This window comes from Equus asinus, chromosome 20, assembly GCF_041296235.1.
Source record: "Equus asinus isolate D_3611 breed Donkey chromosome 20, EquAss-T2T_v2, whole genome shotgun sequence".
NCBI classification, from domain to species: Eukaryota; Metazoa; Chordata; class Mammalia; order Perissodactyla; family Equidae; genus Equus; species Equus asinus.
In genome coordinates, this window is record NC_091809.1 from 78,354,817 (window position 1) to 78,373,075 (window position 18,259).

An 18,259-nucleotide genomic window follows, 5' to 3' on the forward strand; every position below is an offset into this window, starting at 1 on the left:
AGAAAGCCAGGTAGGGCTTCCCAGACTGAGAGGACTTTGATCTGAGTCTTGAAGAATAAATAGGAGTTATTCAGACAGCAGGGGGAGAGGGAAGGCCTTCTAGGCATAGCCAACTGGGAATAGGAATAGAAAAAGTATGAAGTATACAAATATTGGCTTGCTTACCCAGCTTGTTGGTTGCCATTCCTAGGAAATTGTACCTCCCATTGCTTCCCTTTTCCTGCTAATTTTTTTGTAATTTACAGGAAGCATAATGAAAATAAAGAAAATTAAAACAAATGCATCTGCAAAACACAGATCTAATGCATTGTGTTTTTCTTTTTCTTTATTGTTTCCTAAGCATTATTAATGAGATTCTGTCAGATTTTATTTTTATTAACCATTCACTGTTGTTAAAAATTCAATGTTTCTCTTTTTGTTTGCTATTACTCATTTCCTTTCAATGACTATTACTTTTATAAATTATGTTGTATATTTGTAAACTTTAAACAATTCCAAGAACAGCTATCTCAAGAGACACATTATGAAATTGCCAAGTACACAGACTTTGAATGAAATACCTGGGTTCAAATTCTGGTGCTGCAAGTACAATCTTTTCCACCCGGGGTAATTTATTTAAACTCTGCCCTAGTTTTTTGTTGTTGTTTTCTCTCTAAAATGGAGGTTAACAGTAAGTACTTCATGTTTATTGTCATGAAAATTAAATAGGTTGTATGTGAAGCACTGAGCCCTGTGCCAAGCTGCTGATGGTAATGTATTATTAATATATAATGCCCATCTATTTTTACATAATGTAAATATATCTGATGGATTTGATTCTTAGCCAGGAACAGAAATACTCATTTCTTTTTTCACTCCAGCCTTATTACATCTATCACTCAATAAGACTCTTAAAAGAATCGCAGTGTTATCAGATTCAACTTATTCATTCATTCATTCATTCAATTTACTTAATGTCCACTTTGTTCTGAACACTGTCTTAGGTTCCCAAGAAGCTCACAGTCTGGAGGGGAAACAGATAAATGAGCGTACGATGACAATGTGATGTGAGAATGCCCACCTACCAACAAGGACTGCATGAGGCTCTTTAGGACTCAGAACTCAGCACTTCCCTATGGCCCACTGGATCCCTGAATGATGTGGCCCCAGCCCATTCCTCCAGCCTCTTCCACTAATTCCTACCCCGTCTCCACCCTCTTCCTCATTCTCCCCCACTGCACATGCTTTCTTCTGGTTCCCATGCTCCTCTTTTGTCTCGGGATCTGTGCACAGGCTCTTTCTCTGCCAGGTGGCACAACCCCCCCCCCCGACTCTTCACACATTGCCTCCTTCTCCTTGTCATATCAGCTTAAATGTCATTTTCTCAGAGAGCCCCTGTGCCATCTACTGACCTGTTGTCCTCGATTTTCTTCATCCTGGCATCTTCATCATTTCCTTCTTACAACGTATCAAGTGTGTGATTGTATGTCACCCCCTTAGGCTGTGAGCTTCATGCAGAGACCATGCTTGTGTCCATCCCTGTCCACACAACATGGAGCAGAGTAGAATGTAGACAGGGCTCTGTAAAATATGTGTTCCACAGACAAACATCAGGGACGGTGATAGATCTGTGGGTTGAATCTCACCAGACGAATAACGGTTCACCAGGGGGACAAGGAGAAATCATCAGTGGTTAAGAACCATGATTTGGAGGCAAGCACATGAATTTAGAAGGGGTTCAGATTTAAGTTCAAATCTCACTCTTGCTACATACCAGCAATATGAACTTGGGGAAATTATCTTGATTTTATGACCCATAGCATTTTCATCTGTGAAATGGAGATATTAGCACCTAATTGTGAGGTTGTTGAGAGGAGTAGACCTAAGGTATCCAGAGCATGTGGTGATTAAAAATAAATAGCATTGTTAGGTGTGTCTTCAAATGCAATAATGAGGATCGTGAAGCGTATGAAATGGAAATATTTCAACACAGTGGGTCCTCACGTCTCAGTCTGAGAGCGAAAGACATGGTCTGACCTGAAGCACTAGGCTGCTGTGAGGAAAATTGAATTGTTGCAAAGTCTTTGGAAATACAAAGTGCCTACAGCAAGTTTTTGAAGGTCAAAGATTTACAGTTTCCTTTCACAGCATCCAGAGGATGTAAAAATAATGGTTATTCGTTATCTTAGGTGCTAGTTTAAATGCCGTACAAATAGTATTCATTTAATCCTAAACACTCTGTGAGCTATTATTTCCCTGGCTCTAGAGATAAGGAAACTGAGACACAGAGATGGTAAGAAACTTATTCAAGATCACAGAGCTGGTAAGTGATAGAGCTGGGGCTTCAAGCCAAGCAGCGTGGCATTACAGCCCATGCTGTGCACTGGACTGCTTGTGTGCTCCAGAAACACCTGTGGGATTTGAATGCTGTGTGGGTGAATTCAAAGCCCTCGTCCTCCACTTACTAATTATACAGGCTTCGGCAACATTTTTAATCTTCCTGAGCCTGTTTGCTCATTTAAAAGACGGAAATACAACAATATTTCCTTTGAAGGGGGGTGACATTTCAATAAGCCAGCAGATGTAGTTGTAGGTCCCAGCCTTATAGTTGATGCTCAGTGGAAAGTGGCTAGTGGGACTACTCAAAGTCTTCCTAAAATCCACTCGTAGGTCTTGACGCAGTTGAGATTTTACAAGCCTTGATGGCTTTTAATTGAGAAATATGCATCCATGACAGGTAATCAATACGCTCATTTGGCAGCCAGGTTCCAGATGAAATAAAGCTAAATGATGATGCAATTAGAATACACAAACAAATCCCCCACAGAAGCCAAACAGACTTGCCTGCTTTCTCCATCCTAATCATGTCGCTGTGTTTGGAATGCATCTGGAAGGCATTTTCCTCCGTAAGTCTGGACCCAGCTAAATAAATAGGGCTCTTTCCCTCATGGGCTGTTTGCTTCACCTGCTTTCTCCTTGGAGCTCAGTTTCCCTCCGCCCAAGGGTAGACAGCACGTAGGCCTGACTCCCTAAGTGTGAAGGACACGCTGCACACCTCACTGACAAACATCGTCCCCTAAATTCATTTTGTCATTTCGTTTCTCGTTGTCAGAGAGAATGACAATAGCTTGCGATTTTAATGGGGAAAACAGTTCAGGAGGCATGTTCTCAGCAGTCTCTGGCAAATCTTTCTAAAAAACATCCTTCTCCTCTCCTTTATTGGAGTCTGTGAATTACTAAATGACAAGGCTGTCTTTGTGGTCACCCTCACACTAACCTTCTCCAACTTTCCCTTCCAGTAGTCACAACTCCAGTTTATTAACTTGAAAATGCACCATAACTGCCACATGCCAGTGAATAAAATAAATTGTAACCTGAACCAATGTTTTAGTTACTCTTGGTTCAAATTCTAGATCCTCTACTTATCAGCTCTGTGTCTTGGGCAAGCAATGTTAGTTCTGGTGTCTTAATTTCCTCATTTATCAAAAAGGATGATTATGGTCCCTGGCATTGGTTTGATGGGAAAGCTAAGTGAGATAACATATATGCAAAGTTCTGACATGGCTGGCTGCATGTAATAAGTTCACAATGCATACCAGCTATTTTTATTATTACCACCCTAAATTTTGAGTCAAAGATCAGAAATGAGACTAATTTGAGTTAATTAACTTCTCTGTACAGTACTTTCTGGTAGGTTGGGATATTGTGAAGAACAGGAGTTGTAGGGACAGGTAAACTTGGATTCAGACTTTGGCTCTACACTGCTGTGTGACCTTGGGTAAGTTACCTAACCTCTTTGAACTTCAGTATCCTCATGTGTAAGCTCTTTAAAGAATGTATGTAAATATAAACGTCTCCTCTCAGAAATTTGGAATTTTAGCTTAAGCTAAAGCAGGCAAATTTGTGACTATGTTAGAGTGTACAACTGCTACATATCCATGAAGCTCGTGATACTGGCGTGATCTAAAACTGCTTCCAAAGTGGCCAGTCATAGGACCGGTAAACTGGAAAGTGTCTCTCGGTATCATCTTGTCTGACACATTCATTTTACAGGGAAAAAAGCCCAAAGTTCCAAGTTAAGTGACTCATCTGCAATGACACAGCTAGTAAAAGGCTGAGTCCAAGAAGAGATCCCAATTATCCCACAGTGATCAATATTCCGTCCTATCTGTCAAAGCAAGGCAGAAGAGCGAAATAAAACAGTGAATTCAGATTAAAAACAAAGGTTGAAGGAAGGCAGAGAAGGAAAGGAGGGACGGAGAGAGGGGAGGAGAAGAGATAATTCAAATAGAGTGTGTGACATCATTTGGAGCACATGACAGTCCTGTGGTGCAGAGCATGGTGAAGCCGGAGTGATGGGGTGGGGACAGGGCAGAGGAGAGGCTCTGTGGTCGCAAATCCCAGCTCTACCACTCCGTTGCTGTGCAGTCTGGAAGAAGGGACTTAACTTCCCCGTGCCTCGGCTTTCTACTATCACCCTCTCTGTAAGGTTGTTGCGAGGGCTAAAGAGATGCTGGTTCTAAAATGATCAGTACAGGGCCTGGCGCATGGGGAACATTCAACACAGTTAGCTATTCTTACCATTAAATGTGAAGCTGGCATCTCTTTTTTTTTTATTTTTAAAGCAGCTATTTTGAAATCATCATTTTATTTTTTTTCAGTTAAATGCCACAGAGCTAACACTGTGATAAGGCGTTGGAAGTAATTACAAGAGAAGCAAAGGGCCAGGGGAGGGGACTGTGCAGGAAAGAAGCACCAATATGTATGAAGGGCTTACTATGTGTAAGGCACTGTGGGGAACAAATATGATGCAGGGCCTACTATGTGTAAGATGCTGTGGGGGAGCTTTTCATGTCTTCTCCAACTTAATCCTTATCACAGGCCTGTGAGGAAGGTATTATCGCTCTCAGTTTACAGATGAGGAAAATGAAACTCTGAGTGATTAAACCATTTGACCAAGGTGTTTCTAATGCAAAAACCTCTTTCCTCTCCCTTCCAAGACATAGTCCCTGCCCACCAGGAAGGCATTGGATACAAGTCTGTTTTCAAAAGAAGCAGCTTACAGTCCTAGAAATCTTTAGAAGAAAGATCCAAGAAAACCGCCTAATACTTTTTTTGGGGTTTTAGGCAAATTGCCGCTATTAGCTGTCTTATACCATTTCCACGAAGAACTCTCCCGCATTTTCCCATCCCCTTATTCTTTTCTAAAGTATGAATCACCAGATTGAAAAGTAGGCAGTCTCTGAGTTTATGTGTCTCTCTGTGTTTTCTCTTTCCCAGGATAAATAGTATTGCTGCTCCCAAGAAAGCTTAATTCACAATGCCCTTCTTGGACACTGATGGAAATGTCTAATTAAGGTAAAATACATATATATACACACATATTAATTAAATTTTATACATGATTAACGTTCTTATACCTATTCTATACTCAAGTGATTGTGGTCTGCAGAAACCCACTGACAGGCAAAGGGAAGGAGAAGAGTAATAACTGCGGTGCTATTTTCATTTTCTCTTTAGTCTTGAGGAAAATCTTGTAAAGTGGCATTCTCAACAAGCTTCTGTCAGTAGGGTCTGTCACAGCTGGTGGAGGTGACTGGCATTAGATGTGCAGATTTCTTTTGGCTTGAATGGATTGGTTTTCTTCCTTGTGAAGCTTTTTTTTTTTCTTTTAATCTTTGGAGAAGCCCAAAGGAGAGGATTGAACCTTTGTTTGCAATACCAAAGGAAGGCCCAGCATTTAGAAAATCCTTACAAATAGGATTTCCTCTGTTGAACTTGACTGAAAGAGATTCTAGTTGAACGTGGAAAGGGCTATATTTAAGTAGGCAAGTAAATTCTTTGGTGTATGGGAGAAAAAACTTTTCCTCTACCCTCTTAGGTTTAGTACTTGAGGCTTGTGAATTAAACTGACAAAAGACACAGTAACAGGAGAAAAAAATTGCACGTGCAAAGAGCATACATTTGAGAGCACTCAGCGATGAGTAATTCAAAGGAGTGGTTATACATTGGGACTTCTGTACCTAATTTAGTATTGGAAAGTGAGGGGAAGAAAAAGCTTCTATGAGAAGAACAAATAGGTTTCTTTAGGAAAGACAGATGGGTTTTTTGGGAGAACAAATGGGAGAGAAGAAAGTTTATGATAAATACTTGTCTATACAAGTATGAATGGTTGGGCTGTTCATCTTCTTCAGAACCTTAAAACTCCCCAAGAGATGACATTTAATAGTAGCTTTACCCTTCGTCTTTCTCCTGGGAGCAGACCCACCCCAAAGAGGGAATTTAAGGCAGTCCTCATTTCTCAGAAGTTTCTGCTTTTAGTCAAATAAGGGAAGCTCCGTGAAGGACAGCTTCTTTCTGCATCTGCTGAATCTCAAGAGTCTTCAATAATCTTTATACCAAATCTGGGGTTCTGAGTGTGTTCCCACATTGGCTATCAGAAGATATTTCTGCATTTGGCTTTTTTGGGGGTTAAGGTTTTACAATCTGTTATCTTTTTAGCTTAGAGTAATCAGTATTTAGCAGGGCATGAATGAAAATACAATATCATATTTTTACAGGAATTCATGAGGATATTCTATGCTTTTTTAAGTTTTATTCTTTGGTTTTGATCACAGCTCATGTCTGAGAGAGAGAATTCCCACAGAGACTGTGTGGGATGTCCCTGTGTTGGTGATGCTCTCTCAGGTTGCAAAGAAGACAGGACTAGTCCAGTTACATCAGCTAATGGGGAATTACTTTAAAAGCACCGGGAAAAGTAAGGAAACCATCTGAGCAACAACGCAGTCAGGTTTTATGAAGAAGAGGAAAGACGTTCAGCACATAATAGTAACCCTGAGGTGTAGCCAGAACCACTTCATTTTACTGTACCTTTATGACTGCTGAGAACCACCTCTGCCTGTAGCATCTCCATGCTTGTAACGCAGAGGGAGATGAGTGTTGCCCTCCATTCCCACTACTACAGCTGTCTCTGCTTCTGTCTGTCTTGTGGCTTCTGGGTCATGCTGAAGCGCACACACATCCAGATTCTTAACGTAGAAGGATCAGATTAAGTTGGTTTGTCACTATTCCTTGTAGGATGTCTTAGTTGGAAGAGGCCCTGTGTGAAACATTCTCTAGGTCCCCAGACTCCCTAATGTCTAGTCCACCACACAGTTGTTTGTAAGTAGCTGTTGTGCAAACACAGGGTCCACTGAGGTGTGGCCAGGGTAACAAATCTACATGGCTTAAACATGAAAAGTAGAAGAAACAGTCTTTGGCCTCTTTCCTAGGAAGGGGCTGTGGGAATGTCAGGCACTTGTAGAAGAACTCTCATTCTTTGGGATGCTGGGTTTTTTGTTTGATCAGACTATTGATTGCTAATTCCCTATGCATTGCAATGTCCTTTAGGAACACCAGAATAGCAGAATTTCCTTGGTTCATATGTGAGAACACGACTGAAACCTGTTCGGACTGGTCCAACAGAAAGGCTGCCATTGAATAGGAAAACAAACTTGGACCATTAAGAATGAAAGACAAGCTGGGATTCTATGCTATAAGAAGCAACATAAGAGACAAGCTAAGGAAAGGGAAGGGCACTTGTGAAGGAACCAAAAGGAAATGCTTGAGAGGAGAACTGTCCAGGGAATGAGATATAGATCATCCCAGGCTTTTCCATAGGGCAGCATGAAAGGAACATGGGATGTCCTTTTTTAGGACTCAGAGGTCCAGAGTCTGAGAGTAGTCAATAAAAGGCAACTTGAATAAGACTCTTGATTCATCTGCCCCAACGAATCAGTGAGTGGCCTAAGATAGGAGAGATATGAGAGGGAAACACAAGAAAGAGAACTGAGTCAGGGAATTAACGAGTCCTTAGAAGGAAAGTTGTCCCAATCTCCTCTGCCTCCTTCTACCCAAACTTCTAATGACTTGGAGTAATCTAAGGCAGCAAATTTCCACTTACGCTAAAGTATTTCTCTAAAAATCAAGCAATACCAAGCTTTTTCTTTCACAGAAAAAAATAGGTTAATAGATAAAATGTTCTCATTTTAAAACTTTCCTCCCTCAGTTTTGTCCTGAAACTTTGGGACCTGCTCTGTTAGATCTTCCATGTGTACCTGCCAGGGACCAAAGTGATAGACATGTTACAAATGATGTTAATGGAAAGACTCAGAAATAGGTGATCATGCTCAGGTCATGATGTATTTTTTTTATAGATTTGGATTCCTTTGCTCTGGTTTTCTGTTGCGTTTATACACAGCAATCTAATCACATTTTCTGCTCATAAAAGTCATACTTAGTAAAGATACTGGGATTAACTGTGTCTTTTGTTCTGGGGCTGTGCAATCATCATGGTGTGCTGTGACTTCCAGGTGCTCTGCCACCTGGACATTGTACAGAACCACTGTTCAGGTCATAGTTTCCATATGTGACTCCCATGTTTTTATGAACTTTGTTATTGTTGATTATGTTTCCCAGAATCTCTTTCTACAGCACTTCATTGTGTTCTCACATGCAAGAGAGTATATTTGCCCAGCATTTCCAGACAAAGACTTGAGGCTTGCAATATGATAGCCTATAGGTCACCCAAGGCCACCAAGACACATGATAAACTCAAGAAAATGCCAACTCAATGACTTGCCCGGAATGTTCAGGAGATGACGCCTCCTTCTGGGGAGCCAGGTGGCAAATGAACGCTCTGCTGATGCTTTTACAAAATGGAGGTGAAAAACACTTCATGACCAGTTGACTAGGCCTAGAAAAGTGACTGGAGAGTTGGTCTAAAGTATTTATTAAGCACTTGTCACATGCTTTAGGAATAAGGTCAGCTGAGGAGGAAGGTCTCCAGGCTGATCTTTTCAATCAGATGAGCCAGTTTGTGAGAGGAGGAAGACAAGATGGGAATCACGTCAAGAAGCCTCCAAATTAATGACTTGGGTAAAAGTTCTCCACCACAGACATCTGGATGGTGAAATCCACGTCTTAACTCAGGGAACTGGCTTGCCTAGATGGCTAATGCCAGAAGTCAGTTTTCCAAAGACTGGCTAGAAAGAGAGAAATTTTATCTGGGTAGCCAAACCATGGAGCTCTAAACCAAAGTCCTTGAGAGATGGTGAGGTGTTGAGAACATAAACCAAATACGAACTCTAAGTCTGAAGGGCAACACTTCTCTTAAGAAGGCAGAAAGAAGAGGCAGAGCCAAGGGTCAGAAATAAAATGTCTAAAATTTATGGAGCACTTGCCATCTAACTACCAGGCACTGTTCATTATGTACACATGTTAACTCGTTTAAATGAGAATGATACTAATATCATCCCTATCTTGCAGAGGACAAAATTGAGGCACAAAGAGTTCAAACAACTTTCCCAAGGTCATGCAACTAGGCCGCTACGGAGCTGGGATATGAACTCAGGTAATATGGCTGCAGAACCAATTTTCCTGATGGCCACATGATACTGCCTCTCAATTTCAAAGGAACTGGTTTAGATCTATGTTGAACAAAGGAAGAGAATCCAGGAGGATTCACCCAAACAAAAAGAAGTCTTTAGTTTGCCTCTATGGCCCTGTGTGTGTGGTCAGTGTGTGAGGCAGGCTTCAAGTTAGAGCAAGGGAGCAGGGAGCTCTGGGGGAATCATCCAGTGGTTAGGAATTCTCCAGCAATGACCTGTTGCAAATTTGGAGCTTGTCACAGCTCTGAGTGTATGTTTAGTGTGAGGTGCTCTCTCTGATGATCCCTTCCTCCTTTGCATATTCTGCCACTGGAATCTCTGTAAGGTGGTGTGTCTGTAAGTCAGTCCTAGCAGACACATTCAAGGGCAGCATCTCCATGGTTCAGACAAGAGCTGAGCCACATGAGCTTCCTGTCTGTCAACATCAGGGTATTCATCTGCGCCGAGCTGAGGCCCACCCCATGGCCCCAGTGCCCACAAACCGAAGCTACTATTCAATCACCTCTGAGTTGGCGCCAGGTGTGCTCCATCTTCAATTGCATTTCCTGGCCTCGTTGGAGCACAGGGTTGGCTGAGGTGACCCTTCCTCACCCTTGTGAAACAGAAGCCCTCACAAATCTTTTTGTCTGACCTTGTTCCCGGGAGACCATCCGGCTCCTGAAATGCTGCATGTGAGTTTTGCAGCTCTTGTCCTCTAAGAAAAGGCTTCTGGTGCTGTAGCTTGCAAGCAAAATGCTAGAATAAAGCTAGGGAAATTAGACTCATTTCCTATTCCGTCCCCACCAAGCACCACTTTTGTAAATAAGCCTTTTCATCCCTTCCCCCACGCCAGGCACCCCTTCCCTCCTCTGCATTCTAATGGGCAATCTCTTTACCCCAGAATTGTCAAGAAAGCACTGGCTGACAGGTTGTGTTATTGCTTCTGATCCAATTGGTCACATTGTGTAACATCTTAACTCCTAACCTAATCCGATGGATGCAGCTTGACAGGGCATAGCGGGGATGCTGGTCCAGCTTCTCGGAGCTGTGTTTAAGATCCTGCCTCCCTGCAAGCTGCTGGAGACCAGCACAGCATTCAAAGCACTTCAGGGCCTATTTCTTGGTCAAAGTAGGTAAAAGAGTAGCAGCCTATCCCCAACTGCAGGGTTAGGTCCTGAGAAATACCTGTGGCCATTCTTCTTGTTTGAAGAAGCTTAATGATCTTAAGTCAGTATAAGAAAAAATAGTGTTTAGGGGCCTGAGGTTGTGGTGACCCTCAGAAATCTCTTTAAATGCCTTTTCATATTCAATAAAGTCAATAAATAATAAAAGTGGCACATTCAATAACGAGAATGTCAATGACATTTTACACATTTCCAATTTAAAATAAGAGGATTGGGGGACTGGCCCGGTGGTGTAGTGTTTAAGTTCCTGCGCTCTGCTTCAGCAGCCCTCTATTCACAGTTTCGGATCCTGAGTGCAGACCTATGCACCACTCATCAAGCCATGCTGTGGCAGCGTTCCACGTACAAAATAGAGGAAGATTGGCACAGATGTTAGCTGAGGGCCAATCTTCCTCACCAAAAATAAATTAATTAATTAAATTAAATAATCCTTTAAAAAATAACAAAATAAAATAAAATAACAGGATTGAACAAGTCAGTCTTATGTACTATCTCTTCCCCAGGAGAAACTTTCAGCTTGCGTATTTGTTTTACTTTGTTGTAGACAGGTGCATGCTAAGAGAAATTTAGTCCTTCTGCGTCTGGTCCTCCATGTAGATATTCAGGACCTTTCTGATTTTATGGCCCAGAGTTGATTACATCAGCCTCCTGGGTCCCACCTATTTGCCGGAGCTCAAAGCTAGCTCAAAGCGTGTGCTTTCAGCTCATTTCTTCCAGTACCCTCCTCCATCTCCTTGAAGGTGCAAGGTTGGAGTGGGGGGTAGTTTACATTCAGTTCTCTTTCTTTCTCTCGATGCTTATTTACAAAAGCCATCATTCTTGTTCTGCTCCATGATTAATTCTTTCACTCTTTAATCTAGCCCAACCCCCAATTATTTCCCAATAGCTCTAGAGTCATAGAGATCCAACTTTGAGTCCTATCTCTGACATTTGCTAGCTGCGAATTCTTGGATAAGTTAATTAACTATAGTAGCCTCAGTCTAACCATCTGTAAAATGGGGAAATACTACTTCAATTCCATTGGGTCGTTGTAAAGATAAAGTGACATAATGCATACAAAGTGCATAGCACAATCTTGGACCCACAGAACATAGTCAGAGCCACTCACTATTAGGAGTCATGTTGTCATGACAAGCATGGATTCATCCAGCTTCATTTTTCAGATCCACCACCTACTACCCTTAAGACTGAGCAAGCTTACTTTTCTGAACCTCACTTTTCTCATCTGTACTAGGGGGATAATAGTACAATGAGCCCTACCATAACAGGATAAGTGGGCCATAAAAAATCAATCACATAAAACAAGGAGTTGCAGTAATGAAATAACCAAAGAGCCTTTAGAGTCTGCTGGCCAAAAGTTTGAAGAGTCCACCTGGGCAATCTAAATCCATTCAGCTCCTTATTGTGATTTGGCGTCCTTGGGGAGCAGTAGGCCACTGCAGCTTAAACATCACTGGGGGCTATTCTGCATCACATGGCTCACTGGAATCTCCTATAGTTAGATGTGGCCTGTCTTGTCTCAACTTGTTGGGCCAAGAGAATATTGGAGATTCTGGGACCCATCTTCAGCCTCCTTGATTCCCAGACAGAGTTGACTGACATTTCATTGTCCAACCTCACCTCCATCTACAGAAAATAACTTTATTCAGTCTCCTTTTCTGTTTGGAAATAGGGGTTGGACAGAGGATGAAAGCTAGTTACCAATCACAATATATATGTGAAATCATGATTGTTATAATTATGCTTGGTCAACATACGTATGAAATTACCATGCGTATTTTGTCATGGGGTTTTATGGTATCTATCTTTAAATTTGTGTGAAGTTAAATGGGATTAACATTAAACACACTTTGATGTCTGTCTTAATCATTTCAGGCTGCTATAACAAAATACTACAGACTGGGTAGCTTATAAACAATAGAAATTTATTTCTCCCAGTTCTGGAGTCTGGGAAGTCCAAGATCAGGGTGCCAGCATGCTCAGGTGAGGTTCATTTCCTGGTTCAAAGCCAGCACCTTTTCACTGTGTCCTCACATGCTGGAAGGGGGCTAGGGATCTCTCTGGAGCCTGTTCTATAAGGCACTAATCCCCTCCATGAGGGCTCCACCTTCATCACTTATGTCCTTCCCAAAAGCCCCACCTACTACCATCACCTTTAGGGGCAGGATTTCAACATACGAATTTGGGGGGACACAAACTTTCAGACCATAGCAGGCACTTAGCACAGTTCCCGGCACATTCTTATTACATTATGAGACTTATTACTGATAAAGATATAACACATAAGTTGAAACAAAAGTTCTTGAGGTTTCCATGAAAGTATAAAGAGCTAAACTGACATAAACCTGAATTGCACTTAATAGGAACTCCAAGTTGAGAAGAGATTACTGCGATTCTATAGTATTAGAATTCATGAAATTTCCCACCTAAAATAAATGTCTGCAGTTCATGAAGCAGATTTAAATTAAATACATATGATCAATCAGCCCATAGATATTTTGCTTCACCAGGCTGGCAGGATGGGCACCTCTCCAACCTCCCCACACCCTCTGGCAGAGCTTGGGTGTCTCCTTGTTACATACTAAAGGCTTGATGTCCGTTTTAATAGAATTTCACCTGCAAAGAACTGTGTGATTCCCCCTCATGTCCATATATCCTGGATGGGCCCTGACTGCCAGAAAAGAAGGGGCAGCCGGGACAATTGGAAAGATATCTTCCGTCATGGTCTATAAAATCTGTTTGCAACAAGAAAAGAGGCTGATACTGTACTGGGTTTCCTAGGACACATTTTTTGGTGCTGAAGGCACAGCCATTGTAGTATGCTTGTAAAATCTTTCTTTGAATAGTAGTTTTAATTCCATTCCATAGCATTGCGCTATGTTCTATCCAAAGTTTTGGAGGCAGAAAAGTAAAAGAGACATGGCTGGTCCCTAATTTGAAGGAGTTCACAGTCTAAATGAAAAATAAAGGACACGTATGCAAACAGGAATAATACACAGCAGAGGGCAGCTTGGAGAGAAAAGAGCTTTGAGTCAGAGAAACCAACAGAAAGCTTGTGCAACATCCCAAATGAGAAAGGGAGGGATGAGGGTGCTGGCCTAGGGCAGTGGTAGCAAAAATGGAGAGAAGGGGACAAAGAGAGGAAAGATCTTAGCTGGGAGCTCAGGGAAAGTATAAAGAAGGGGGCAGCCAAGACACTTGGAAAATCAAGGCTCGAAGAAAAGAAAAGCTTTGAATTTTAAAATCAAAATGGTTGTATTCTCATACTGTCAGATCAATTTCCAAAGAATTTGAGCCCCTGGTGATTCATTTCAGCACCTTTTAAGGTATCTGTGTTCATCAGTTGCTTGATACATTCAGAAACAAGCTACTGATGAAATGTATGTATTTTAAAATATTGTTTTATTTCTTTTCTTGTTTTTTAGTCACAAAGTACTTTAGAAGTTCAAAGGAAGCTGTGAGTCTTATGCTGCCTACCTAGGGAGGCTGGAGGTGGGTGATGCCATTACCAGCTGATAGAAAATCAGGTTATAAGTCCTATTTGTTTTGCAGCGTCTCCATGATGTCACATTAGGAGGTGATGGCTGCAGTTATGGGAAGACATTTGTTCCAATGAAGTTCATAAATACACTTTGTTAGGCAGTTATGTCGAATCCATCTGCTTTTCCCTCCCTCTCTGAGGGCAAGCTGCTTTTCAGCTGTTTGATTTCTCTCTCTGAGATAGGACTGTACTGACTGAGAATCTGGAATTCAGGTATGAGACACGGAATGTTAAATCTACCTGCAGTGTTTTCATAAGAGGAAAAGGCAAGATGGCAGGTGCAGGGAGGCCCTGTGGGAATTCTAACCCTCTAAGGCAGCATTTGCATTTGAGCCAAACACAGCCCCACTAAGATGGAAAGGTGGCCATTCAAGGGAACAGAGAGTTGGTTATTGAAGGATTGGCAAGCATCTTTTCCTTCTGGGTTAGAGCCTTGATATTTGGATCGGTAGCGATGGTGGATTTGTTCTTCTTGGGGTTCATGAAGAGCTCTGGAGAAGAGGACATACAATGAGATTAAATGATCCTGGCTGTGAGGCTCCAGACCCTCTGAGCTTCACTTTATCTGTGAGATGAGATTCCTACTACTTACCTAGCAAGATTTCTATACTATGAAATAACAAGGGATGTTTCTAGCCCACCAACTTCAGGCATTATCTAACCTTGGGGATCATACTCAAGGATGTCTGTTTCCTTCCACACCTCTGCTCTTCTCTTTGTTAACCCCTGGTGCATGAGAAATGGCAGTTCCATCACAGTGCAAACAAGCTCCATAGTGAAACCTACTTAGTGCATTAAAGTCTACCTTAATGTGCACATGACCCCCTGGGGAACTTGTTGAAATTCAGATTCTCACTTAGTAGGTCTTAAGTAGGGCCTGAGATTCTGTATTTTTAACTAGTTCCCAGGTGAAAAAGGTGTTGGTGGCCCAGGGACTATTCTTCAGTGGTAAGAACCTATCAGAACTGGGTAATACTGTGAGGCAGGCAGGAGAAAATGGAGAAAAGACCTCTGCTGCAGAGTCTGGCCTTGGAAGGGAAGGAGCATAGTTAAAGGGACAGTGTCCAAATGCTATATCCAGCTAAGCCAGCGGTGGAGTGGACAAATTCCTATAGCAAAGGAAATTCCATCTTATCTGTGGGATGCGATTGTGGGTGATACCAGTCTTGAGATGATTGTGAAGCACAAGGATCTGTGTAATCATCCCTCTGTGTAAAACCTCAGCTGCTGCTGATTGCCCTTGCAATAAAGTCCGAATTCCTCCGCGTATACCATGCCCTTCAGGAGCCTGTCCCCAGCTTCTCCTCACTCTCCTTCCTCGCTCATTCCTTTTATTTTTCTGCACCAGTTATGCCTTTGCACATGCTGATTCTTCTTCCTGGAGTGCTCTTTGCTCTCTATTTCCTTGCCTGCCTGACAAACTCCTATTCATCGTTCAAATTCCTCTGTAAGATCGGCTTCTCTGAAACTTAAACCTTCCTAGCTTGTATATATTTAAATCACTAGCCATATTTCTGAGAATTGAAAGGATCGATCCAGGCTGCGTGTCTTTCTCCCTGTAACCTGAGAGGCACTTGAGAGCTCGGTCTTTGTTTTAATTGTCACTGTCTTCCTGGGACCTAGCACAGTGCTGGGCCGTGACGTTCACTCAGTAAGTTCTACTTAAATGGAACTGAAGAGTAGATAGAAGAAACAGGATGGGACAATTATAGCTGCTCTGGAAAAGGACCTGTGAATGTGAGGGGTTTTAGCCAAAAAGTCTTGGGAATAGACCAGGGAGGATCTTCATCTGAAAGGAAGGGCTGTGTGCTAAGCTAAGGGCGAGCAGAGTAAATTTGCATGCAGACTGTGCAGTGTGAGTTGCAGGGGCATCCTAGGTAAGGAGGGATGCAGGTCTGTGGATTAACCTAGGACTGGGTAGAGAAGAGAGTGACGCACTGTGATTTTCTGAAGTGCTTGTCCCTGGTCCCACCGCTGAGCCCTCTCTAACCATTCGGTATCTTTCTGGAAATAGAGCCTTCTTTTTCCTTCTAAGTCCCACCCCCATTTAGGGAAACGCACTAAGTAGTTAAAGCCAGTATTGAATTCTTGCGATTCTGCTTAGCGTCTGGGTCAGGAAAAAGTAAAATTGCGTTCCATTCAGTTATTGAGAACTTGTGTTAAAAAGGAGAGGAGTTGAGACGATACCTCGTCTGTATGAACACTGCCCTCTGAGCCCGGGCTGGCTTCCTGTCCCGGCTTCCTTTGGGGTCATTCTCCATAGCTGGTTTTCCTCGTGTGCAACCTCAGTCTCTTTGTTCATGAGTTCATAGTTGAAAAAGTATCAACAGATTTTTATAGGCTTCATACATGGTGTTTTGCTAGCATTATTTTGTCTAAGCAATTCCTGTTAACAATTGACGGAAGACAGGCCAGGTATGGAAAGGACTGGACATGAATTCTGGCCTTACCATATACAAACCATGAGAATCAGGGTACTTATACTCTCTGAATCCCAGATTTCTTATGTATAAAATGGGAATAACAATACCTACTAAGGGGTTGCTGCAAGGATTAAACAGAATACCATTTTATTCTGTTGCTGCTGTTATTTATTTTTTTACAATACTCATACCAATAACATTACCTTACACAGTATTCAAAAGCAACTTGCTTCCTGAATTCCTCACTTAGTTCCATTCTGGCTCACCCAAACATATATTGAAATATAAAGTTACCATATGAAAATGCTATGGTATTGGGGAAGAAACAGTTGTAAATATCAGTGAAATAGAAGAGAGCACCTCAAAATAGACCCAAAATCTATAACAGGATATAAAGTCCAGCGACTCAGCACATAGGACATGCATGACATTTATAATAAACCAATCGATTTACAAAAGAGAGATCAACACCTTGATGGAGAAAATGGCCAAAGTGGGTATTGAACAAACAATTCTCAGGAAAAAAATTGGTCAGGAAGTGTACCAAAAGCTTTGCTGCCTCAGTTACTATTATGGTTATGATTATGATGATTATTTTACCCACAAGGACATTGGTATTTAGAGGAGGTAATTTACCTCAAATCACTCAAAGGATAAGTGAAGATCCCAGCATGCACCTGGTTTCTCTTTTAGTTGCTTATCTTTTAAAGAATGTTCTTTATTATTTCTGCCTGTTTTACTTTTCCAAATAAATTTTTTCTCAATCTTTTCTTGGGTTTTCAAATTAAAACAAAGCAAAACAAAGTTGAAATTCCTGTTAGAATATTGATTGGAATTGTATAAAACCTACACGTTAAAATAAAAAATTGGAAAACAATAATAATGATTTTCTCACTTATACATTCATCTCTTGTTGTTTAAAATAACATTTGTTTACTTTTTCTGTGCTAAGAAATATTCTGGCCACGTGTGATATAGGACTGAACAAAACATAATTCATGTCCTCCAGCACGTTACCAACGTAGGGGGTAGACAGATGCATAAGCAAACAATCTTAACATTAACTGTGTTGACTACAGTCAGTTATAAACATTTTTTATTAATTCTAACAAGTATTATCTGATTTATAAAATGCCCTTGGTATATAATCATGCCATCTGCACATAATAGAGATTCACAACATTTTATCTAAAATCCTTTGGGCCAGATATCTTGTAATTCAGAATTTTGAATGGTGATATGGTGCATAGTCCATATGTTACATAATACCCTCAGCAGGGTATGGGGAAGAAGCTCATAACCAAACATACTCATATTTCTGCAGCAGTAAAACATTCATACTAAGTGACAGCAGCAGTTCAAATCAGTTTTCACATCCAATGAGTGATGCAAAATATTCAGTTTTCAGAAAATTTTGGATTTCAGAATCGCAAACAAGGCTTATTGATCTATGATACTTTTTTCTTTCTTTTTAATGTGTACCAATTTTATTTCTTTATCTGCCAACTAGACCTATTTAACTAATGTTAAACAATAGTCAACATGGCAGATGAACTAGTTTTATTTCTGATTTAGAGATCTGTGTCTGGTGCACCCTAATAAAGAATCATTTGGTTGAGAGTTTAAAGTAGGAATATTTACCATATTAAGGAAGAATTATTTTCCAACTTGAGAAATGAAATGTTATTAAATTTCATCAGATGCATTTAGTGGATGTTAAAATAA

General features: G+C 41.2%; 1 long non-coding RNA gene across 1 annotated transcript in view; it reads left to right on the forward strand.

Annotated features, from left to right (window-relative positions):
- The window catches only part of LOC123279065 (uncharacterized), a 1,363,420-nt gene extending 1,358,083 nt beyond the window's left edge, over positions 1–5,337 (forward strand). Inside the window, exon 7 of the long non-coding RNA XR_006516888.2 lies at positions 5,260–5,337. This is a non-coding gene — a long non-coding RNA (uncharacterized lncRNA). The remainder of the gene's footprint in view (positions 1–5,259) is intronic.
- The last annotated feature ends 12,922 nt before the right edge of the window (positions 5,338–18,259 follow it).